Raw genomic sequence first — 26,874 nt, 5'->3', positions numbered from 1 at the left:
TCAATGGAGTCCGATCTCGGAGTTGGCATATTTAAGTAGGGGGGGTGTGAGGGGCACAGGGGGGCTTGCCCCCCTGGATACAACAGTTAGTGACAGTATTTGTTTGTTGGTTTTGTCGTGTTTGAGATTCGATGTTATGGGCTTTCGCCCTTTATGTGTCGCTCAATATGTGTTCGCTCAATTCAGTTTTCGTGCTTATAATATGAACCCGAATCCCCATAGGCTGATAAGGGCATGTCCTGATAATCACAAAGGTCAGAGTCATCGGACTCCTGGTCTGTAGAATTTGAAGGCAACTGGCAGAGGCACAGCAAACTAATGGGTATAGTATTCTCATCCTAAGGGGTGGTGAAAGCCACACACACTCTGGCTAGGCTTATAAATGCCCTAGGGCAGATAGCCTAGTATGAACCTATGAACCTATGAACTGAATTCTTTGTCTCTTAGCAGGGGAAGGCTGGCTTCCCCTAATTAGCATTATAAGGTCTTCAGCCATTCTAAGCATTTGTTTTTGTGGCATGGGTGCCTGAGCATGCACTTTGGTTGTCGGTTTTCTAGGCATAGTGCGTACTCTGGGCCTAAGAAACTCTGTAGTTTTGGCTAAAAAAAAGTTGTTGGTTTGATTCAAACATCAGTAGGTCAGAAAATACCCTCAGAAGCCGGTGCCTGCACAGCGGCTTTGGACCCATCCAATATAGAGACATCCGCTGGTTCCATAGTCGAAGAAGCATATCGTGGCATACCGGACTCTGAATGGGTCTCAGCAGAGACCCATGCGAATCCATAGAAGCAGGCATCAGGGGCTGCAAATGCATCTCACTGAGTACCAGCGGACTGGTGACTAGTTTAACAGAAGCGTCGCTGGCAGTTTTGGACCTATGCGGTCTGTCTCTGTCTTTATCCTTACGTTTTTTCGGAAGATCGGTAGTCGGATGGCCTAATGAAGCCATTTTGGAATACGGAGATTGAGAGCAAAAGAATTTAGCAACAAAAATAGCCCAATGACGAATGGTTTGGGCGTTAAACAAGGCACAAAACCGACAGCGAGGGACATCATGGTCTGGGTCTAAACAGGTGATGCAGTAAGAAGGAAAATCTCTGTGAGGAATTTGCTTTCCAGAGGCAAGACAATTGTTAACTTTTTCTGGCATTGGTTAGAGCAAGAAAAAAAGATCCCCAATGTGGTACTTAGCTTTAGAAGACTTCAGGATTATCAACTCGAAAAATTAAAATTTCAGGTAGCGGCCAACCGGCACTAGCAAACTGCTTCTGCTTCAGGCTCCTCCTCGGCAAAAAAGACTGGTGTAATGGCGTCGGCTGCCCGTTTTTATACCCATGATGACCTGATGTCATGGAAGAAGCGACAGCATCCAACGGAGAAATACTAAGACTCTGGTACTCTGGCCGACTGAGGGCTACCTGCAGGCAGATACCCAAGTGTGCTGACTGCAACAGTGAAACACAAAGAACATCCACTGTTTGGGTATTTAAATTCTACTACACCTTGGAATGGGTGACAGAAGACTTGATTAACAGTTTTTATGGTCTTGTCTTTTTCTTCTAATTCCTGGAAGTATCCTGTATTTGGAGAACCAAATAGGAGATTCCAGTCTAGTAGCATTTTAAGGAACTGCCCCCCCTTGACATGGCATCTTCTGGCAGTGGTTGAATTCTCAAATAAGTGTGTCTCATTACGATAGATCCTGTTGCTGCTACCATTGCTGCCACATTCACAGCACTGTACTCGCATTTTTATAACACGTTTGCTTGCCTACTGCATGATACAAACCAGTCAGGAAATTTGAACATGCACAGCCTCATCTATGTTCTCCGAAGCCAGCTCTTCATTGCTTCAGGAACTCTCCTTTGTTTTTAGCCAGGTGGGTCTGACAACTGACAGACCTAAAGGTAAATTTAGCAAACATGACTTTTTCCAAACTAGTCTACTGCCTGCAATTTCTTACCATATGGAATCCTTCAATTCTCTAATAACATTGTTATTTTCCTTAACTATTTTACTTAAATATGGTGCAACAACTTACTTTTTCCTTGCAAAAATTATCTTTGCTTACATAATAGATGTATTTTTCTCTTATTTAATTCATATAATTCTTGTTCCTTCAAAATAAAATTTTGATTATTCCTTGAAATTCAATCAATAGCATTATTTACCATCTCATATTTTATCATTTCCTTATTTATTTTTTTCTACTTTGCATGTTATATATTTTATACTTCTCTTTAAAACTTAACCACCATTAGGACCAGTCGTTACAGAATTCTCTCATCCCCACATGATCTTGCCACAATCTTAGTTTTTCCTCTTTACCTCTGTTATCCCATTTCACCTTATTTACTCTTTTTAACCTCTTTCCTATTTTATGTGCTCAAAATTTCCTTTTATTTCAATCCAAATTGCCCTATGATTTGAAAATCTTGACATCAAAATGCCTTCTTCCACAACTGATAAACTCTCTGACACCAAAAAATCGTCTATTTTGTGTCTCTTTTCTCCTCTTTTATAAGTTCGTGTACTTTTATTCCAAATCCTTAATTGCTTAGATTTTATAATATTGCATACTAAATTATCATATGCTTTCAGAATCATGTTACAATTTAAATCCTCAGCTACAATAATTTCCATATTAATTTTAACAAATATTTCTAAACATATCTTCTCTCTCCTTTTTAGTTTAATAAACATAAATAATCATAATTCTAATTACGTGAACTCTCCATCTTAGATCAACAAATGTAGTTCTACCTGTTATAGCACAGGTAACATCTAAGAATTTTATTGTCTCTCTATACAAGATAAGAATACCAGAACAAGTCTCATTTTCTTTGCCAAAATTCCAAACATTTTCCCTACTATATTTCTGTTTGATATCTATTTGTGATAAAAATATCTTGACATATTCTACGATATCAAAATCTTTTAACATTCCAAAATTCCTCTTCGTCTTTCTAATTTCTTCAAACTGTTAACAATAGTGTAATATATACATATATATATATATATATATTCATCCTTTCTCTTTCTTTTCTAAACCTTTCTATATTCTTTTCCCTCTCCCTTACCCTTTTACCAACAGAATTTATTTTTTATTTAACCATATTCCATTTAACATCATTACTATCACTTAACCCTGACTCTTCTTCAATATTTTCCACATTTAAATGTTCCTTTATTTTAGATTTCTGTATTATTTGTTCTCTATCTACAACATTAATTTCTTATAGGATCATAGGAAGTTGCTAGGCTATTGGCCCTGAGGCCCTTATAAGCATAGCCAAGAGTTTAGCCCATGTATAGACAAATCAGCACCCGATCCCCCTGTCCAGCAGGGACACGGGTGGAATCCCAGGCATGCATTTTCTATTTCCCATCCAGTTATCAAGGTTGTGCTTAAAAAGGGGTTAAGAGGTACTCTGCTTGACATGGAGCGGGAGTCTATTCCACAGATGGGGGTGCCTCTGGGACACAAATCTGTCCCACCAAAAAGGCTTATTGATGTCACAGATCAGGTTGAGGCCACATGTGCTGGTTGCTCAAGTGGAGCATGACTTGCGGATATGCAGCAGTGCCATCAAGGCAGGGTTCAAGATCAACTTGTATGCCAGACACAGGTCAACTCTGAGGAGTCTGTATGAAACAGAGTAGAGGGATAGGGCTTTTAGCCATCTGTGTATGGAAGATTTTTGAGGCCCTGGATTCTCCTCGTTAGGAACCTCTGTGGATCTCCAGCTGCTGCATGTGCTTTGTGAGGTACATGCCAAATGGGGTGCTGTACTCAATAATGGGCCTTAAAAGGGAAGAATACAGGGATGTTATGACCGCCTTGTCCCTGGAGGAGATACCCTTACTTATGAGGTGGGCCATGTAGAAAGCTTTCTGTACAATACAAGCAACATGGTGGTCAAAAGTCAGGCTGCTATCAATCTGGGTGCCTAAATCCCTCACAACTGACTGCATGCTTAGGACATTATTAATGTGATAATTTGTGGCGACACCACTTTCCCTAAAGGGGATGATGATGCATTTTTTTTGTATTCAGCTTGAGGCCATGTTTCTGGCACCAGTCATTTGTTTGGGTGTGACCCTCTTGGAGGATGTCCACGTCACTAGGGGAATTGATGACAGTGCCCAGTTTGCAGTTGTCTGCAAACTTGGTCAGCCACAGCTCACTGGTTTTGGCCTGCACCTCAGAAAAATATATCCCAAATAACAGTGGCCTCAAGACTGAACCCTGTGGTATGCCACTCTTTTTGCATTTCTAACTCATTTTCTATAACGTTACCTTTTTTTCCTTGCTGTATTACTTCCTCTATTGTCTCTAATTCTATCTCATTTCTTTTTTCTTCATACTCCCCCCACCCATGTGTCCCACTTTATTACACTTATAAAAATTTTGGTTCACAATTCCTTGCATCGTGTCCTGTTTCCCCATATACTAAACATCTTTTCATACAATTTTTAAGTAAATGATCAGCATTTCCACACAAAAAACATGTTTTGGTTGTCCCCAATATCTAAACATGCCTCTGTCACCTTCAATGGCAATAATACTTGGAATATGCACATTACTGTCATTTAAAAGTTTCATAATCACATTGCAATCCTAAGCCAGCACTATCTGCTGCAGTGAATCTGCAGGACTCCTTTCACTTTGCTTGGGATAAAGCCTCTAGTCTCTACTGGATGGCTATTAGCCATGTTGGAAGAAACCTGTACCTTATTTCAAAGGGAAGGAAAAATGGTAAGAAGCATTCACTGCCTTCACCCCACACCAGTCTTTCACTGTATGAAGTCAGTTTTGCATTGCCAAATAGTCAGGGTATCTGAATGGGCTATAGCATTTTATTTATTATTTATTTATTTTACATTTGTTGACCGGGATTGTCCGACTGAGCTGAAGAGCCCTTTTTCAGCGGAGGCCAGGGGAGAAAAGCTCCAACATATACAATTTTCATTATAAATTAGCATTAAACAGCAATGTTACAGGATTATTACATGGCATTAAGCAGCAATACAATGTTTAATTTAATGTTTAATTTCTGGTATTGTTTTTATGGTTTAAGATGCCCATGTGTAACCTAAGGCAAATTTGGAAAGGAGAAGGTGTCAGTATTTTTTAATTAGATTTTTCTTTTGTAGGCATCCTTCCAAGATTACCAGCTGTTGGAGTTTTAAAGTCAAACTTCTACCCATTTCTTGATATTTGAATTCGAAGACAAATAATGTTTCAAAGCTTGAAAAAGGCTCACTGGCTCATAAAGCTTTAAATACTTCCTTGAAGGAAAGCTAAACAATTACATCCCTGAAATCGGATGCAGTACATTTAGATGTATGCTGTGCAATGAAAAAGGACTTCCTTATAACAGTGGACACGTGCTGATCAAAGGACAGTTCATTGTTGACATAGGTTCCCAGATCCCTAACTATGGGAGATCAGTTTTTCAAGGATGTATTTTCAGTGTAAACTATGGGAGATCAGTTTTTCAAGGATGTATTTTCAGTGTAATACTTACAAGGGCAGTCATGCTTGCCAAAGGATACAATTATGCACTTCTTGGCATTTCATTTTAGTCCATGGTTTTGACATTGGCTATTTGTTTGGGACAGGCTCTCTTGGTGGATCATGATGACCTTTGGGGCATTTATGATGGTACCAACTTTGCAGTCATCTGCAAAGCTTTTCATCTGCAAACCCTTAACATTAACTTTGACCTCCAAGAAGTAAATGCCAAAGAGAAATGGTCCAAGGATTGAACCCTAGGGTACTCTGCTAGTGACAGATTTTTTGAAGGAGGTACTTCCTGGATTCTATTTGCGAGCCAATTTATTATCCGTTGAATTACTTGGGGATTAACATTTAGGTGGGAGAGTTTATCTATGATACCCGAATGTGGGATGGTGGTGTGAATGCCTTTGAGGTCTAGATATGCAGTGTTCAGTATTTTCACCTCGTTCATTGCTTCAGTAACTTTTTCAGAGACGTTGTTCAGGTTAAGAAGCCAGGACCTGCCCTTGATGAATCTAAACTGGAGTGGATCAAGAGCCTGCTTTTTACTTGTATTCTTATGCATGTATTCGATAATGATTCCTTCCATAGCCATACAGATGAGACTGGTCAGATATATGGGTCGATAATTACCTGGGTCCATTGAGGCCTCACCTTTGTGCAAGAGAATGACTGTTGCTGCCTTCATTCATCCGGCACAACATCAGTTTTGAGGCTGACATTGAATAGCTTCTGTAGGGGATCAATTAAGTCAAGTTTCATTCTGAGGCAGGCTGGTATGTTTTCTGGCCACATAGGCATAGATGACCTTAGATAGCACCTTGAGAACCTGCTCTCGGGGATATTTGAGTGGGGAGTGAATGTGTGGGGGTATGTGATCTCAGAATATTGGAGGGCAGAGGGAGGTGAAGTTTGAGCTAAATGTGTCCACTAGTAGATTGGCTCTGTCCTCTGGGTCCGAGTATATATTGACAATTAGCTGTGCACAGTGCTGGACATTGTTTCTGACACTTATAACATAATTAAAGAAGGCTTTGTGGTTATCTTTTGCCTGGGTGGCTATTTTTACATTGTATCTGGTTTTGGTTGATTTGATCAGGGTCTAGAATTCCTTGCTTAGTTTAACTAGAGTGTTTCTGAAATCTTGAAAATTAGGTTTGTGTGCAATATGTTTTTCTTTTCTTTTATTATAGATTCTTTTCATGTTTGAGATCTATCATAGGAGTTACTTTTGAATTTGTCATAGTATTTATTTCTGAAGGAGACAGATGCAGCTATTTACATGCTCAGAAAACCTGGCAGTGAAGGATTCTGCATAAGCAGTGGGGTCATCAAGATGGAAGGGGCTTTTGAAATTAGGTCATCACTCAGTTTTAGTAGACTAGTCTTCGCATTATCTCTGAATACTAAAGTAAGAGAAGATGCTTCAAGCTTCAGTCTTATGGTGAATGTGATTGACTCATGGTCTGATTTGACCAGGAAGAAAGTGGCAATTTATGAGGAACAAAACTGCCCCATATTGGTAAAGACCAAATCCAGGATTTTATCTCCCCTGGTTGGGGTACAGATTAACTGATCTATGGAGTTTGTACTGATGGCCTACAGAAATATCTGGTCATACATGTTTGAGGATGTACAAGTCTCCCAGTTTATGGAGGGGTAGTTGAAGTCTAACGGTGTTTTGCATAATACATAGGGACTCCATACTACTTAGGTAGGATCTTTGGACAAATGGAGAGCTAGAGAATATTCTAGAGTTAGCTACGGTATGATAAGGGGTTATGTTAATAGCAACTTGCAAGTGGAGGTGTTCCAGGGTATTATCTTGTCAGACACCACCGGGAACATGGGTTGAACTTGGCTAGGCTTGTAAGGGCCCCGGGTGCGTTAGCCTAGTAACCTCCTACGACCCTAAAAAACCCTGCTGTCATACACTTTTGATAAACTTACTACATCTTTACATAACTTTAATAAAAGATTTTTAGAATTTCTTTTTCAACTTCAGTCCTGAATTGAATGTTAATTTTCTTCTTAGTTTCCCTATGAAAGGGCTTAAGTATATACGGGTTCCATGATGAACAGTTTTTCTTTTTCTCAGTTTCCTCAAGAAATATTTCCATTATCTGATCAGTCTCAGAAATAATGTCACAAAAATCTCTTTATTAATATGAATAAACGTTCTTATCTCATTTGGTTTAATTCCTGATGTCTTAATTACTTCAACCCATACCTTATCTGTTCATCTCTAAATCTTCCTTCTTCTCAATCCATACTTTAAGTCATCTCTTTCTTTAAATTCACTTATTTTTCTTCTTACTTTCCATCCCTGCTTTAACCATTTCTACATACAATTTTTTTCTCAGCCTTTGTCCCTTCACTCTGCTGTGCTTCTTCCTTCTAGACCCTTTCCATCAACACTCCCCATAACACATCCTTGCCATTTTCCAGTTCACTCTCATTCACCATGCCCATCAGTAAATAACCCACAACCATCCCGAATGGAGGGCTGTAACAGCAGAATCTTGTGTTGTAACCTCTGATTCAAATAGGTTTCGCTGGAACAAATTTTCCAAATCCACATTAGCTGCACCCATCACCTTACCCTGTCTTTGAAAAGGCTTTATTGCCTTTTGCATTATCTCCATTGCACCATGATCTCCTCTAGACATCTCCTTAACCTCTGATTCCTTCTCCATTAAAATTAGCTCATCTGCTCTACAAATAACAGCATCAGAAGGACAAAAAACATTAACACTGTCTTCTCTGGCCACCATGCTCACTCAAATAACTTCCTGCTTCTCTGAACCGCCTACTTTCCTAGACCGAAGACAGGAAATGTTACTGCGAAACACGTGCCCACAAAATGTGTTCCTGTACGTGAAAAAAATACAGGGAAATTCCCCAATGCCCTGGCCAAATTTCCCCTAGTCAGCATGAATATAATCTAGGTACTTCATTGAAAGTAATCTGTTCAATAAATTGCAAAAATAAATAAATAAACAAATTAGAATACGCATCCTTAGGAAATGAAGCTAAAGATATTCTCTCATTATCATAATCACATTTGAGAAGTGCAAGTCAAATCTTCCTTGGCTACTGAAGAACAATCTTATCTCTGAGCGCAGAACCTCTTTTTGGGGATGAGTGATGCCCTGCTGCAAACTCTTGGGATACTGCAAGGCAAAACCTCACTGAGAGGCTGGAATTATAAGCATTGGAGTAACATAGGCCTGTAAGGCATTCAAGTTGTGAGGAAGACCACCAATTCATCAGTGTAAAATCTTTTTCAGAAGCAAATGTCATCCACAAATCTGCCCCCAGAATGGTTCTTATAAACTGTAATAAGCAGACGATGCACTTAGTGGAACGTTTCATAGCAATTTCCCAGTACTTCTAAAATTTCACCTGAAAGATTAAGTAGAATTACAACAACTGGAACTAAACAGTTTATGTGAACGTGATCATCTTGCCCCAGGGCTGGAGTGCTCAGTACCCAGAATGAGATTATACCAGGAGTGGTTAAAAGCTGAAGGGTCTTAAACTATGTCCTACTGGAACACCAAGAAACCATGAGAATGAGCCTTTCCATTATGCTCTGAACTCAGTGAGCAGACAAGAATTTACTGGGAATAGAGGGAAATGCATAAAAGAACATTCACCTCTAGTCCACAGAGAACAAATCTACAACCAACTTCCATAATAAAGACAGTAAGCACCTGGGACAAAAAGTGTTTCCAGGGTCCTGAACCAATTAGCCTTCATTGGGTACCTCATACTAGTAAGACCATCCAAATGTCATGCTTTTAGAGGAACAGAGGTAAAGTTTAAAGCAGCTGTAGTGCCACTTTATCTTCCTGGGATGCAGACTGCTACTACAAGAAATGTCTTGGTTGGTAGCTGAATGCTACATTTGCACCAGTCCCTGTTAGATGGAGTACTTGTGGGTACTCTATCATGTTTGTTCAGATTCTAAATCCCCCCTGAGTTTTCAGCTTCATAAGTACCCCAGTACCTGTAAAATAAGAAACACTGCATCCAGCTCCAGGGATTAATGTGCACCTTGCCTCAAGAAGGTTTTCCATGTGCGCCTGACTAGGTTCTGCCCCTGAATAGGCTCTTCCAAGTTGACAGTGATGCACTGGTAATCAAAGTCTGGCTTAGAACTGTCCAGATAAAGTGGAAACCAACTTCTAAGAGAATGTATCTCCAAAAAGGATCCAAAAAACAAAAACAGGTCTGAAAAAAATTATGGTGCTGTAGCTATTGTTATTACATTATCTTCTGGAGTATCTTCATATGGACCTGAACATCTTTTGGTGACATTTTAGGTAAATTTGTGATAGCCAATTCCATCTGAAACCTGGGCATGCACCTCCAGATACATAGAGATTACTTACTTTTGGAAGCTAAGGCTGATTCACTAGTTCAAAGGAGGAAGACAAGACACATGTCGGATCACATATGCCCTCTTTATGAAAACACTTTAATCTTCTTTTAAATGTCTCAATGATATCTCCTGAAGGCCCCCTGAAGAAGTATCCTCTGAGAGATCATTTTGCAATCATTATTGTGGTTTCCTCTTCTGATGTCCCCAGTTCAGTATAATTCAGAGATTTTGCAAGCTCCCATGCCAGGCAAGTAGGGGGAGGCATATGCCACTATCCAGTACATTTAGTCATGACACAGTGTATACTTAACCCTTCACTCTACAGTTCTTTTCTGCCACACACACAGTCTGGATCTCAAGTCCTAACATTCACTAAAGGAAAATTTGCAAGCTCAACAACTAAAACATGCAAACGTTCCTGCAGTCGTTAGATCAATAACCTGGACCCACAGTGGCACTGTTCTTGCCGAGTGGGAAGGAAGCAAGCACCATTACAAATGACAGCACTTCAACTTGGCTACCAGCAGGAGGCACAGGAAGAAGCTTGGCAGCACATTACATAGACAGACAAGGTGGTAAGGGTGCTCAGTACAGGGCCCAACAAGATCTTCAGTATTATTCCCAGGTTCGAGGAAAGTAAGCAGTTCCAAGTCCAGACGTCAAAGTCTCCTTCTTTAAAGATCACTCAAAAGGTGGTATTAGAAAATGTCATGAATGTACTGCAGCAAACAATCACTGAAACAATTTGTTGGACTTACTGGTGTTTTTCCCCTTTTCCCTATGTGGTGTGACTTGAGAGTATGGCTACATAAGCTAAGGGGTGATTTGGGGTGGCACAGCTCCCTCTACATCAAAGGATAACTTTCTTATTAAAAAAGTTGTTTTCCTGACTACTGGATGGTATGAGTTTACATTCAGTAATTCATTAGGAAGGCAGTAGTACAGCATTCCTCATGTGTTTGTCCTTGACTAATGAGGTATCACTGGCTGTCAATGGCAGAAGTGCTAAGAATACACTTACACGAGTCAGACTGTTGGGTGCTTCTTGGGGTGTCAGCATGGGCTCTTTCACATTTCAGCATCTGCAACAATAAAGGCCGAGCAGCTGAATTCTGCTCTGAAGTGTCTATTCCTCTGGCCTCTCCCCTCAAGTCCAGAAAATTCACTGGTTTAAGGATTCTGTACTGTATCCTCAGCCAGGATGTCAAAATGATGACCTCATGGCTCTACTCCAGCAGCAGAGGTGATACGAGAGTGCCCAGCTCTGTGCCTGTGAAGACTACTGTCTGAAGATGAGTAAAAAAGGACTTCTTCACAGAAACTGCAGCATGTGACTGTCACCCATCCCCCCCCCCCCGATGGATGCTTCCAGGAATTTTCTATACGAGTCTGCCAGAAACCAGTCATCTACATGAAGTCAAACATTATTGTCATACAGATCAACGCAGAGGGAAAAAGTGTGTAGCACTGCACAAAATTTCGATACTCAAGCTTGTACCATAAGAATTACAATTTACAGAAGAAAGATAGCTTAAATTAATAAACATTTAAATACTAAAAATCAAAATCAAAATAAAATACTAAATATAAATAAGGAAATTAAAAGCTTTTTTACAGCAGAAGCAAAACAAATTAAACAGGAACAGACTCAGTAGAAATATAAGGATATATATATATATATATATATATATATATATATATATATATATATATATATATATATATTAAAAAAAGGAAGGTACGGAGGTATTTCTCCTGCAAGGCTTTGGTCTTCATGGTTTGGTGAAAACTCAGAACGTACAACTGACAACAGGTTGTACTGAAAATGATGCCCACTGACAGCAATCTGGAGGAATTTGGAGTGTGGACCCCAAACACTTATGTGGTAAAAGGTATCCATTTGTCCAATAATGTCATGCAGATGCCCTGCAGCAAACATAAACATGAGACCCTGAGTGGGTTCACTATCTGGAATTGCACATACCTGATTTGCAAGTTTAAGTTGTGGAGGTCCAGAAATAAATGGAAACCACCTATTTCATATGAAACCAGGAAGAGGAGGGAGTAAATCCTTTGACCCCATTTTAAGCACACAACAGCCTCTACTGTCCCTTTGTGGATCGCAGTCTGGCCCTGTCCCAAAAGCTCTGCTTAGACAGACTGCCACACCAGTAGAGAGCTCTCTGGAGAAGTAGAAGTGCACTGTAAAACATATCTGTAATGGTTCTCCAAACCAGGGTAAATGTGAAGACTCTCCCCCTGCAGCAATCCCAGACTGGCATCATCAGGACTGCAGCAGCATATCTACAGAGTCATCCTTATAAGTGACTCACGTACAGGCAGGACGATTTGATGCTTCAGTGTAATCTTCAAGACGGGGGTTGGCTAAGCTTTACAAAGAAAGGCAAGAAGGTTGTATGGCAGGGGGATTAAATAAATCCTTCACAATGGCGAAGGCCTGTTTTCTTCTTAGAAGGCCATCAACCACTTTGAGAGGACTGGCTGAAGAGACCTTCTGCCTTAAAGTGGGCATTCAGAATTATTTCTGGGCTCATCCATGAGGGAAAATTGTCTAAGCCACACCATCCAACTTAGACATATACCTGAGCCTGTGGCCCTAGCAGCAATATCAACAAAGTCAAAGTAGGCTATACAGAAATCTTGGAAGCAACTTAAAAGGTCTTCCTTCATCTCAGACTCAAGGGGATCCTGGATGTCCTTCAAGAATGCAACTGCAGTCCTTACATATGGGTTGTCCTGCCTCAGGCAGCCCTCGGTCGGCCGGATTCCAAAGTCTGGGTCCGGCGTCGGCTGATGTCGCCTCCTCCCCGACGTCAGAGCGGCTGGGGTATAAAAGCATCAGCCAACGCTATCTTCCTCAGTCTTTCTTGCCGCGCGGTGCCCGAAGCAGAAGCAGTTCGCAAGTGCCGGTCGGTCAGCTCCTGTGTTTTACGTATCCGAAGTCATCAAAAAGCTAAGTACCCCGTTGGGGAACCTTTTCTTGCCTCAGCCAATGTCAGAAAAACCTGAAAAAGTTAATAACTGTTTGTCTTGTGGTAAACAAATACCTCATAAGGACTTCCATTCTTACTGCCTTCCCTGCCTTGGCCCAGACCACAACGTCTCGGCCTGTGCTGCCTGTGTTTGCTTCAATAAGCGCACACTCAGGCACCGGGCAGAGTTTACCGAAGACTTTTTTGGCGATAAATATTCTTATACCATGCCGTCGGAACAACCGACACCACATATTTCCAAAAAACGGAAAGACCGGGACCGACATCCTTGGCCCGCGACTTCCACCGACTCCATGCCAAAAACTACCGCGAGTGCATCGGTCTCTTCTGAGGCGGTTTTTCCACCACTCCAGACCGACAACACCGCTTTACCGATCTCTTCAGCCCCGGAGCCTTCGCCGGTGCCGGTTGCTGATTTTCCTCCAGAAACTGAAGCCCAAGATTTGCCTGAAACCATACCGGTGGACAAGGTTACTCCAGCACGTGGGGCGGCTAGGCCCCCTATGTCTATGTCTATCAAGGCCTTCACACGTGCTAAGGCTTCCAGCCAGGCTAAGTCTCTCCCTCTAAAATCTTTGCCTCAGCCCACTACTGATAAACAAATCATGACTTTAGCTGCAGACCTAATTTCCTTAATCAGGGGCTCCAGGCCCATCCTGACCGAGGTTCTGAACCACCTTCGGACAAAAGGCCCAGGGTTGAGCATACAGACACCCTTTTCTTCTGATGAGGCCTCTGGTGACTCTGATCACTCTGATACCCAGGAAGAGTCCTTCCAGGCCTACGAGGATTCTGATGCGGAGGATTCTATCCCTTCTGCCTCTCCTCCTGAGGATATTTCTTTTGGGGAAGTACTCCACTCCATGAGAGAGCATTTCCAGTGGCAAGGCCAGGAGTTCTCAGACTCCAGGAAAAGGCTTTGTACCTTCCTTAAGCTTCCCCAACACAGGCCTTTAGCTATCCCTCCAGTGTTAGATAGATGTACTGGATGATGTGTACTCAGATTCGAGTGCTTCTCCTGATTCTCTCCCCCCTGCTCCTGTCAAGCCGGACAGATACTACAGGGTGCCTGAAACTCAAACATTTCTTTAAGGCCCATTCTGTTGACCTTGAAACAATTTCCCAGGGGCCCAAAGGGGTGGCCACATCCACGGCCAAAAATCCTTTGCCTTCAGACAGGGAAGCTAGGTCCCTGGAGAGGTGGGGCAAAAAAGTTTATACCTCAACCACACTGGCCATGAGGGCCCTTAACTGCCTTTTTCATATGTTTCAGTATCAGGATTTTTTGATGGATGATTTGCAGAAAAAGTTAGCCTCTCCTGAGCCTTTAGATAGAAAGGCCTTGCAGGATTTGGCTCATAATACTCAGCAGGTTAGCAATCATTTTCTTCAGTGTGGTTATGATGCATTGGAAGCTTCATGTAGGGCAGCTACGTAGACATGCATGGTTGAAAGAACAGGCATTGCCAGATCATGTTAAAGTAAAGCTTCTAGATGCACCTCTGGAAAAACACAAGCTATTTGGTGCTAATGCTCAGGATGTGTTGAAATCAATTGAGGAAAAGGCTAAATCAGTGCAAACAGTCAAAAATTTCCTCCAGGTTCAGCCACCAAGGTTCAGCAGGAACTGGCCTTCTAAGAATTGGTCCTTTCCAGACACCGACAAGTTTCAAAGGGGAAAAAACAGACGTGCCCGAGGGAGAGGACAATACAGAGGCTCTTACAGGGGACGCCAATGGCAACCGACTAATCAGAGAGGTGGCGCAGGGACTTCTACTGCTCCACAGGGACAATCTCAATGACTTGACTCTCTCACCGCCGACCAAGGCTCAAAGAGAAGCACCTTTAGGAGGACAATTATCCTTATTTTCAAAAAATTGGCACATTTTAACAAAGGACAGATGGATTCTGGACATAATAGACCAAGGCTACAGGTTCCACTTCCATACTTTACCAACAAGACAAGGCATGCCCAACCTGCCACAAAATCAAAGGGCAGAGGCATTACTACAAGTTTCAAAACTGATAAAAATCAAGGCAATAGAAAAGGTACCTACTCAGGAACAAGGCCAGGGATTTTACTCAAGACTGTTCCTTGTTCCAAGAAAAGAAAAACAATGGAGACCTATACTGGACTTGTCCGCTCTAAACACTTTTCTCATTGTACCAAAATTCAAAATGCTGACGCTCCAGCAACTCCTTCCCATGCTGGGCAAGGGGTCTTGGCTGGTTACTCTGGACCTCAAGGAGGCATACCTGCATGTCCCAATCAGACACAGTTGCAGAAGATACCTCAGATTTCTTGCAGGGTCAGAGCATTATCAATTCTCAGCATTGCCTTTTGGCTTATCTACTGCGCCCAGAGTATTCACGAAATGCCTGGCATCAGTAATTGCACACTGCAGACTCCAGGAGATACAAACTTACCCTTACCTGGACGACTGCCTTATACAAGCGGACAGCAAGCAAGCCTTGACAAAAAACTTGAATTATGTCATTCACTTACTACAGGCTTTGGGATACACAGTCAACTTACAAAAATCAAGACTACTGCCATCCCAGCAAATAACTTTTCTAGGAGCCAAACTAGACACAGAATCACAAATGGCTTACCTCACAGAAGAGAAGCAAGAACAATTACCACATTACTTCAAAAGCCTAGCAAAGCTCACCCAGATGACTGCAATGAAAATCCTGCAGGCCCTGGGTTTCATGGCATCTTGCATTCTACTGGTTCCACTGGCAAGACTTCACATGAGAAAATTACAATGGTACCTAAAAAGTTTATGGTCTCAACACAGCCACAACTTAGAAGCAATTATTCCACTCATCCCATGTCTACAAAGGGAATTTCTGTGGTGGGCTCAAGCAAGCCAGTTAAACAGAGGTATGCCTTTCAACAAACCTCAAACAAGCCAAACCATTACAACAGACGCCTCAGACCATGGATGGGGGGCACACATGGAGGGCAGATGCATTCAAGGGCAATGGTCCCCCCAGGAAATGCATCTTCACATCAATCAAAAAGAGATGTTAGCAGTAATTCATGCAATCGAGGCCTTCGGAAAATATCTTCAACAAGGTCATCTGCTAATAAAAACAGACAACACCACTGTTATGTGGTACATAAACAAACAGGGAGGTACTCACTCTTACCCCCTTTGCAGACTAACAATGACTCTTTGGGAAAAGTCCCTGAAACTGAACATACAGCTGCAATCCCAGTTTGTTCCGGGCAGGGACAATGTTCTGGCGGACAGTCTAAGCAGAAACATCCTGGATCCGCACGAATGGATGTTGCATCCAGACATTTTTGCACAAATAACTCTTGCATGGGGGAGACCGGACATAGATCTCTTTGCTTTCCACCTCAATCATCATCTGAAAAAGTTCTGCTTGAGGACACACCATCCACTAGCCTGGAGAATGGATGCTCTCTCATTCAGCTGGAACTCTCTAACAATCTATGCATTCCCACCTCTACCATTAATGACCAAGGTGTTACTGAAGATCAAAGCAGAGCAACCCAAAGGCATTTTAATAGCTCCAGACTGGCCAAGACAGCACTGGTACCCATTACTAAGGAGCATAACTCGCACCAAGCCGTGGCCCCTGCCTCAATGGCCTCTACTCTTGACTCAGCACAATTACAGGACGGTTCACCCCAAACTGCAAACTCTGCAGCTGACAGCTTGGAGGGTTCCATGATTTCTCCCCATATCTCTCTCTCCAAGGAAGTTCAACAGATATTATTGGAAGCACGCAGACCTTCCACCAGAAAGACTTATTCAGCCAAATGGAAGAGATTCAACATCTGGAACACCAACAAGGGTCAGGATGCATCAGTAATGAGCATCCCACAGATACTGGAATACTTGGCAGAAATGCTGCATAATGGACTTTCCTATTCTTCCATAAAAATTCACGCTTCAGCAATTTCAGCAAAATACAACACTGATCCACCTGTGTTTTCACATCCATTGCTAAGACAATTTCTAAGAGGGATAAAGAATATCAAACCTCCCAGGAAACCACCAGTGCCTGCATGGGACCTCAACTTCGTGTTGGAGAAATTAACTCTTCCTCCTTTTGAACCAGCAGCATCTTCAGAATTGCAATTTCTTTCCTGGAAAACAGTTTTCCTGTTGGCAATTACCTCAGCAAGAAGAGTTTCAGAGATACAGGCCCTCATGGCAGTACCTCCATTTCTCATTTTTCATCAGGACAGGGTTTCTCTAAGAACCAATCCTTCTTTTATGCCAAAGGTGATATCCAGGGTGTCTCTAAATCAAGCAATTCACCTGCCTACTATCTTCCCCAATCCTCAAAATAAAGAGGAAAGGCTGCTGCACACTTTGGACATACACAGACAACTATGCTACTACTTGGACAGAACAAAGGCCAACAGAAGGTCAGACCAACTTTTTGTAGCATACGCTCCTGCAGTGCAAGGAAAGGCAATTTCCAAACAAACAATTTCAAAATGGATTGGACATTGCATCAGATTCTGTTATTCCTTTCATGGAAAGGGTGTGCCAGCCAATATCAGGCCACACTCCACCAGAGCTACAGCCACCTCCACAGCCTTCCTAAGAGGGGTGGATACAAAGGACATTCTAGAAGCTGCTACATGGAGCTCCGTGCATACATTCTCCAAACACTACAACCTGCCTTTATATTCCAGATCCCGAGCAGGCTTTGCTTCTGCAGTCCTGCAGGGCATTTTAGCTACACCATCCCTATCTTAGAGCCTACTACCCCCAGCTTGGCTATGGTATTCAACCCATACGTAAGGACTGCAGTTGCATTCTTGAAGGACATAGTACAGTTTTGTACCTACCATAAATGTAGATGTCCGATAGATATGCAACTGCAGTCAGGTTTTCCCTCCCTCCTACCCCTCTGTGTATTGGGTCCACTTCCCTCCTTTTATACTTAGCTGGGGATATCTGTTATGGTGTATCTGTTTATTGCTATTGTGTATGTCTGGACTTTTTTATCCAGATCTAAATTTAGCCTTCTTTGGAGGGCACCTGGCATCTGGGGCAAGAAACACTGAGGAAGATGGCGTCGGCTGATGCTTTTATACCCCAGCTGCTCTGATGTCAGGGAGGAGGCGACATCAGCCGACGCCGGACCCAGACTTTGGAATCCGGCCGACCGAGGGCTGCCTGAGGCAGGACAACCCATATGTAAGGACTGCAGTTGCATATCTATCGGACATCTACATTTATGGTAGGTACAAAACTGCACTTTTTGTCTGCTAGGGTGGGACTAGTACATGAAAAAGTGAGCTCAACAACTTAGGGTTCTAAATTTCAAAGTAACAGAAGAGTGCACTGTCGTATCACATGCACCAAACTTTTCGACTCCTTCCAAGTGGCAGCTTGACGAAGTTCTGCAGTCTCTGGAACCTATGCTGGACAGAACAGATGAGAGGAACCAGCTTAAGGATTTTAGCATGAGAGACTGCACAATCAATTAGGGCCATGTAAAAGGGGTGTCCTCCCTTACTGGTAGTCAATGAAATAGGGTGAGGGAGACACGAGATTGCTACAGGTTCACCCCTCAATACTGGTTCCATGGGATTATCTAGGGTCCTTCAGACTTCTTCCCTGGCTAAGCAGTGAGGTGCTTCTGGGGAATGGTACAGTGACTGCAGGACAGTCTTTGCTGAACAATATAAGCATTGCAGTCCCACCAAAGTAAGGGTCATTTTGGAGGATGGACTCATTTTCTTTGTACATTTCAGAGATAATGGCCTCTACATTGTATAATTTCTCAAAATAGCCCATGAGACAGGAATCCCTCACCCCAAATTACCTCTAGGCACAGGCTCATGCATGGTCTCATGTGAGGTCACAAGTGTAAAACACATTTGTTGAGTGCCACGTAATGTGAAATACTGGACATGAATATGCATCTGCCAGTGGCAGCAAGTGGGGGAGAGACACCTGCTCTTTAGGATGCATTCAGGGTCTCACCAAGCAATCATCTGTTTAGCACCTAGGCCTTGAATTGTGAATCTTAACATGGGACCACCCAATGGTCTCTCAAATTGCATCAGCCAGCCCAGCTGTGTGTGGGAGTGGAGGGTCCTAGGAGAGAAAATCTCTAAATCAAGTACCACTAATCTGTGACTAAGGATTAGACCATCTTTTACCTAGGCTCACGTTAGTGTACTGCAGGTTCCAGCTACTCAGTTAGGTGTTAGCTGACATTACTACCACAGAAAAAAACTCAAGGTGGGAGCCAGGACAGCACCTCTTCTGCCCCCCTCTTTTTGTGGACAAGAAACACAGTACAAAGGATTAGTCCAGATAAAACCACTTTAGCTAGCAGATCTAGAAGAGAGACACTGTCCGTCTCTCTCCCTCTCTCTAATGCCCTTCCTATGGGAGGAATAAAAATGCCTTGTTGAAGTTTCAAGTAGTTTATTCAGTTCTGTTGGTAGATGGACGAGTATTCCTTTAGAGCTATGATTGATCAGACCTGTTCTGCTGTGTTTCATTGCTTTTTTTTTCTGACGTGGCTGACATACTTTTTCTTTTGATTTAGTGATATGTCAAGAACCAAAGCTTTCAGAGGCTGGACCTAGTATGAGCCCTCCTGAAGATAAATCTGTTTTAGAAAAGGCCTTTCTGCATTCTATGGATACTAACTGTCAGCTAATAAGGACTTTAACATTTAACTCACAAGGTTACTTAGAAGGTTGAATAAAGGTCTGATCAATCAAACCAATTCTGCCTTGCTTTACTGCTTTTTTTTCTGAGATAACCTATGCTTGGGCTGTGCGGAGTCTCCTCTCCAGCTCATTCCTGTAATGATAAGGTTCCTAATGGCTGAAAGAAAACACCTGTGATTTCCATTCACAACACTGGAAACAATGTGCCTGGCTCCATGGTGTTCAGACAGAAAGCAAAGACTAACTCAGACAACCAAATTTCAGGTAGTGGCTCAGATGCTGGGGAAGCCAGGCAGGGGAGGATGGGTGTGAGAGGTCAATTTGCTGCAATACAGATACCTGTTGGAGAAAGGGTGTACTGAATGCCGCAATAGTCAGTGCATGCACTTGGCCCCTGTCAAGCCATGTATATGGCAGCCTTCATGGGTGGACATACCCCTACTAAAAATGAGGTATCTGACGCCAAACTACAATCAACTGCAACAGTGTTTTTTCCAGTGGGGTACTTACTTACCATATAAAACTGCTATACTGAAGATACAACACATGCACACTGTGAACTGTACTGCGGCAGATGTCAGTCATGCCAGGAACAAGCTGATGTCCCACAGATGCAGACACCCTCCCTGCCAGGAGGGGGAAGATTGCCAAACTCTGGAAGTCAGGCTGGACAGTAGGACTTCATAGGCTGACACCCTGAAGGTTGCAGCTACTGCAACAGCAATCCATATGATGAAAATATTGAGTTCACAAGAAGGCCAAGCCTAATTGATTCTGACTTTACTAACCAGATAATCAGTGTCAGAAGTGGGCTACTGGACTTTAACAAGGCTTGGGGCCCTATCAAAAGTTGGTGAACAAATTACACAGGCTTGATCTTAAGGTGGTAGCAGGGATAAAACCCTGACTAAACAATATGACATAATGAGAAACAGTAAGAGACAGGCAACAAAAATGACAGGATAGAAATGCCACAGGGCTCAGTAATGAGACTAGTTTTTGTCAATGTCTTTGCAAGTGTCACTGCAAAATGTCTAAAAGGAAATGTCTTCTTTTACACTGTAGGAGCAGCAGGTCTTATAAAAAAGAATCTACAATTGTATGTAGATATGTATTGTTACCGATACATGTAACTCAGTACGACTTGCAGAAGGACTCATTACTGGGCACAATGCAGGTGCTACAAAGAGTACTTCTGGCAGACATCAAAGATTGAAACAATACTAATTTCATGAACTTTAATCATACTTTGACTTAAGAATAGGGATCCATTCCTGTTGTGGTATCAGAAACCCAAAAGATTTGGAGAAATTAAAATGCATGAAATGACATGAAATTTTGCCACAGTTCTGCTAGGATGAAAAAGTGTAGAAAGGATAAGTAAAGGTGGCAAAACTCATGGCAGATTAACTGTGATGGCTAAAAATGTAAAATACTGCATTCAGGATTGCAAACCCAGGAAAAGAGTAGAAAACTAGACAGTGGGAGAGGAAGTAACAATGAAAGAAGGAAGGGACCTACAGCAGTTATATCAGATTAAATGTATGCAAGCAGTGTGAGAAAGCAGCAAGGAAACATGCTGGATTACTCACATGTACTATGTTACTACAGTTGGTGAGAGACCATCTGCAGTGCTGTGAGCAGTTCTGGAGACATATATACAAGCTAGGTGGAGGACAACAGAAATGGTGTATGGTCTGCATCAGAAGCCACGTGCACCAAGACAAAGAGCTTAACATATTTAGTGCTGTCAGAAGCAGGAGGATGTAAATGACAGAAATATTCAAGAAAAAAACATAGTAGTTGAGTGGGTACATTTTAAAAAAAGAAATGCATGCAAGAACAGGCAGATACGCTATACGGATGCAACCTAAAGCAGGAGGCTCAAGGTTGGTGCAAAAAGCTACGTCTGTGAAGGTAACTTACCATTACAGTAGACACTTAAATAGCTCCTGACCTGTAGAAGTTGGGGCAGCCATAAGGGACACCTAATGAATAAGTCCAATAGGAAGAACTACATGCAACTCTAATCTAAATGAAGAACATGTATTATTTCACAGAAAGGGTGGTAGATGACTAAATGGCCATCACGAACACATGGCAGGATTAATAAAGGGTGAAGCTAATATATGAAACAGGCATGAAACCATCCTCCTTAAGACTGTTTTTTGTGTCTTTCGGCTTTTCCCGGTTAGGGGTCGCCACAGCGGAACTCCGGTCCGCTAATGATTGGTAGTTGATTTTTACGTGCCGAGTTACCAGCCCTGACGCACAACCTTCAACGAAGGTACGCCCATTCACGCATGTCTCCATGCAGAAGATACTCTAGCTGAGAATCGAACTGGACAGCGTCTTACTGTGAGGCGACAACGCTACCGCAGCACCACCACCGCGGACTGGTATTGGAGAAATAAGTAGTCAGACAAAAATTATTAACAGAGTACATAATAAGCAACAGGCAGATTGTGTAAGTCATGCAGGCCAATCTCTTATCAACAATCTCTATTTCTGCACCTTGCACCATGGGGTAGAACAATAAAGTCCTGTCATCCAGATGACCAGTGTTTGACTAGTGACACATGACCTGAAGGGATTAAGCAGAAGAGGGTGGGACTGAGCAGCTGCTGCTGGCTCATCTGTCCTGGGGAGGGTTGGGAGAGGCAGCTTGACTCACTACATTAGCGATATCTGTGAAAAGGCAAGTAAATCACTCACAGTAATGGGCTATCTGGTATGAGAGAAAGTATCCATGCAGGCTGTGAACAGTGGTGAAGGGAGCTAGGAAAAGTTCATAGGATTGGCTTGCCTCCAAGCACCTGATTCTTGTCTTCCAACGGAATGAACAGGCTGACTGAACTTACTAAATGAGAAACAACTGGTACAGAGTGCCCCAGCCCTGCTTGGCGATGCATGGCTTTCACTCCTGTGAGTAATGAATAAGTTAACTGGGTCCAGGACTACTGGCTGCTCCTCCAGACAATAAGAAATACACTTGTGTTTCTCTTATATAAATTGGTAACGCACCAGTAATGTTACTAAACCATCTGTGTTTTATTCCAAATACAGTTACACTTGTTCATCTAATTTCATGCAAGTACTTCCATACCCATGGTGTCTGATCTGAGCTGTATGGATTTAGGGGAGTTCTGCTATCATTTGGGTAAATCAACATTCTTTTTATTCAAACTAGTGAAAGAGTAACCACAGCACATGCAACTTAATGTCTCCAGCTGGAAACAGCTGCTACACTGCAATGATCCCATTGAAGCAGGATACAGCCCTTCTTTTTCCTTCTTTATTTTTGCGCATCATCTCACACTAACCAGAGTTAACACTCATGTCATATCACTCTGTGTAATTTATTATTATTCAGGTTATCCTGAAGTGATATAACAATCTGTTAACTGTGGCAGAGAATGACTCTTCCCCATACCATGCCCTGCAGAATTCTGCATTTTTAGCTTTTCTTTTTTTCCCCCAAACACCTTTATTGAATTATCACGTGACATGGGCAAATTTACAGTCATATAAAAATAATCATACTATAATTAACATAAACATTTTGCTTCAGTTATATTGCTATATGTCATATAATCTAAGCAACAATAAATAAATTATTCAATTCCTGCCTTTTTTTTCTTAAACAAGAAATATCTTTATTAAGCCATCACTTACAACATACAAATGAAAACAACCACACCGACACAATCCTCGTTTCAAACATTTTACATCACAAACCATACTGACACACTCCCAGTTGCAAACAGTATACATCACTTATAATCTACCAAATCTTTCTCAAACATTACATAATTCATTTACATCCTGCTGCCTTTTAAACCTCATTCCTGCCTTTTATGCATTGTTTCTACAGTTCCCATCTTTCCTATGTAGTATGTTCCTACCCTTTTCTAAAGATCTCAATTCCAGTTGCTGTTACTATATTCACTACTTCGCCGCGGTGGTACAGTGGTAGTGTTGTTGCCTCACAGCAAGAGGTTCTCCTGTTTGATTCATGGCTGGAGTGCCTTCTGTGTGGAGTCTGCATGTCCTTCCCGCGGTTGAGTGGCCTCCAAAAGACATGCGTAACTGGGCATGCCTTCGCTGAATGTTGGACGTCGGGCTGGCAACTCGGCACCATAAAAAAGCTGTCAATCATTAGCAGACCGGAGTTCCGCTGTGGCGACCCCTAATCGGGAAAAGCCGAAAAGACAAACAAGTTACTATATTCACTACTTCTAGTATAGTTAGTTTAGATTTTGCTTTCCATTTTCTAGTAATTGCTTTTTTGGCAGCCACCATTATTAGACACAACAAGGCCTTATCATGCCTAGACAATTCTGATTCTGTATCAAAGCTCAGAAAAATCATCTCCCTTGTCAGGCCAATCTGCCCACCCAGCATCTCCGACAGTGCATCCCGTAGGGAATCTTTAAAGTCCGCCAATTCACTGCACTCCTAGAAAATATGTTCCCAGTTACCTCTTTCTTCCCTGTCACACCTCCAACATTTGCTGTCTGCCTGAGGAAAAATTCTCTGGAGTCTACTTGGGGTATACAAATATCTATGTACACATTTCCAGGCAAAAATCCTAAATCTTCTAGATTTTGTTGCATATTTGGGAAACATACACATATCCTTCCATTGTTTCTTTGTGAAATGCTTATCCAATCTATCTTCCCAATCCTTTCTAACCTCCTATGATTGACAGTTACCATGTAATATTTTATATGCTGTACTAATTATTCCTTTTTAATGGCAGCTTCTGTTCTAGACTCTATTAAAAACTCTACCAGTGCTGGTCTTTTGTTAAGATTCCTTTCTCTGTGCCTATACAGTAAACTCTCAGTTAACCAGAACTCAAGCAATTGGGCAAAAAAAAAAAAAAACCTGATGAAATACAGTACAATTTTCATGTGTTGCACTTTGTTACCCTCCCCAACAAAAGCATACCTCACATTTTGAGAGTTTTAAAAAGGAAGATCGGAATAAATTCCCTCTCTCCTCAACCTGAGAACAAGTTAAATAAAACAAATAGTATAGGGTGCAGTATTAGTCAGGCCTATTTTTAATGATAACTCTCAAGCAACCAGAAACGACAGTTATCTGATATCTACCAACCCCCATAGGTGCTGGTTAACTGAGTGTTTACTATACTCCGATATCAATCCCCAAAAGGGAAGGCAATCTCTAACCTGCAGTCCAAATAAATTCTTACAGACATAAAGGTAAGAGTGTCGGAGCCGGTCGGCGCCGACACCGAAGCCTGAGCCACATGGTGGTCGGAACCAATCGGAGCCGACACCGATGTGACCGAACCAGTATCGGCACCGATAGCCATCGGTGCCGAAGGTTTGTGCAAACCAGGATCGGCTCCAGCCGGAGCCGATCTCGACTCTGAAAGAGTCGGAACCGAGGCCGCAGGCTTGGACACAGAAGCCTGGGCCTTGGAAGACTTGGAAGTCTTGCTCAGAGCCGACTTAGCCGGAGAGCCCTCCGGTTTAAGTAGGCCCCTCAAAATCAATTTGTTTCTCCTCTCCTGCAGGACTCTCTGGCTAAAGGAATGACAAATCGCACAGGAGTCCTGCAGGTGGAGAGGTCCCAGGCAGTATAAGCAAGTGGTGTGACCGTCTGTCAGAGACATCTTCTGACAGCACGAGTCACACTTCTTAAAGCCTGAGACCCTTTCCTTGGACATGGTTGTAAAAACACGCACACAACACAGTCCCAAGAAACAATTATCCCAAAAATAATGAAATAACTAACCTCTCACATACACACACACACCCTAACAAGGGGGGGGGATGGGAGGGGAGAAGGCCTGACTAAAAAAATTAAGGAGTGAGGGATATTCTAGTCAGAAAGGGACTAAATCTAAACTAAAACTGTTAAATATAAAGTTTGAAGTGAAAAAGGGGCAAAAACAGTAATATATAAATCACTTACCAGGAGCTGGTAAAAGGAGGACCTCATCAGCGAAGCGGCAAACGAGATCTGGGTACTTACCGCCTTGCATCATGGGATATGGGGCTGCCTCGAGCTGGTAAAAGTGACTCTCGAGCTTAGCAAGTGCCGAGTCGGAGCCGAGGATCGGCTCCGAACCCATCAAGCAAGAATGAAGGCGAGATTGACAACTTAACATCTGAGTGTTTACTATACTCCGATATCAATCCCCAAAAGGGAAGGCAATCTCTAACCTGCAGTCCAAATAAATTCTTGGCATCTTCCCATTCTATTACCTTTCCCTCTCTAGTTATTTGCTCCCAATACCTTGGTTCCTTTGCCAGTTTTCTCCAATAAATTATGGCCCCCTCTTGCTTATTGTCTGTATCCCTAATTGCAGTCACCCCTATCAGCTGAATCTCCTTTCTCCATTCTCGTGTTGGTTTAGTTCTTAAAATACTTTCTGCTACTTTATGGATATAATATTCTGCATTTTTAGCTTTTCAAGAAAAATGTGAACAAACCCTCCGTTCTATCAGTCAGTGTATATGCACAGCCATCTTTCTGAGTTTAAACAACCTTTACAACCTTTTAGTGGACGATGAAGAATAATGCTGCGAGCCTTTTGTTTGTCAAGAAATTCCCTACTAATGGTGCATGAGCACTTGATATCAATGCATCCTGCCTGTACTAGGAATGTTTTTGAAACAGCAATAACTTGGCAAAAGGAAAACCCTTGTCTGCCAAAAGCAGATACAGAAGACAGTGTACCTTGTCTACTACATGATGGCAGCTGTACATATACAGTGCCTGAAGTGTGGCCAATGGCTTGCACCTCAATGGTTACAGCTAACATGGGACACTACAATATGCACTCTTGGCAAGCTGACAATATTAGCATTGTTTTGATAGGAGCACAGATGCAAACTCCTCTTGCTCAAAATATTCTGCATTCAGAGAGTAAACTTACAGTCTTCTAAAACCTCTTCCAAATCTACACTTCTGCAGCATGCCACACCAAAATTAAGACAGTACGAACAACAAACACAGACCTACTGAGTGAAACAGACAGGCAAATATGAAAATGAAGGAAATGACCAGGAAGATTTGCAAGATAAATCTTGAGAAAGATTTAATCAGGCCGCATAGATTTTTTTTAAGAAAGTAAGATTCTGTGCATAGACAAAATGATTTAATAGAGTAATAAAGTTTACTGTGGCTATTAAACGTATACACACACACACACACACACACACACACACACACACACACACACACACACACACACACACACACACACACACACACACACACACACAC

The 26,874-nt window shown here is 42.2% G+C and overlaps 1 protein-coding gene across 2 annotated transcripts in view; it reads right to left on the bottom strand.

Annotated features, from left to right (window-relative positions):
* Positions 1 to 26,874, bottom strand: part of NXN (nucleoredoxin) — a 1,413,319-nt gene that overhangs the window by 180,862 nt on the left and 1,205,583 nt on the right. The gene's annotated exons all lie outside the window — the stretch shown is intronic.

Source organism: Protopterus annectens, chromosome 13.part0 (genome assembly GCF_019279795.1).
Source record: "Protopterus annectens isolate FY-2018-M chromosome 13.part0, PAN1.0, whole genome shotgun sequence".
Lineage (NCBI taxonomy): Eukaryota > Metazoa > Chordata > Ceratodontiformes > Protopteridae > Protopterus > Protopterus annectens.
This window is presented reverse-complemented; position numbering and strand designations above follow the sequence as displayed.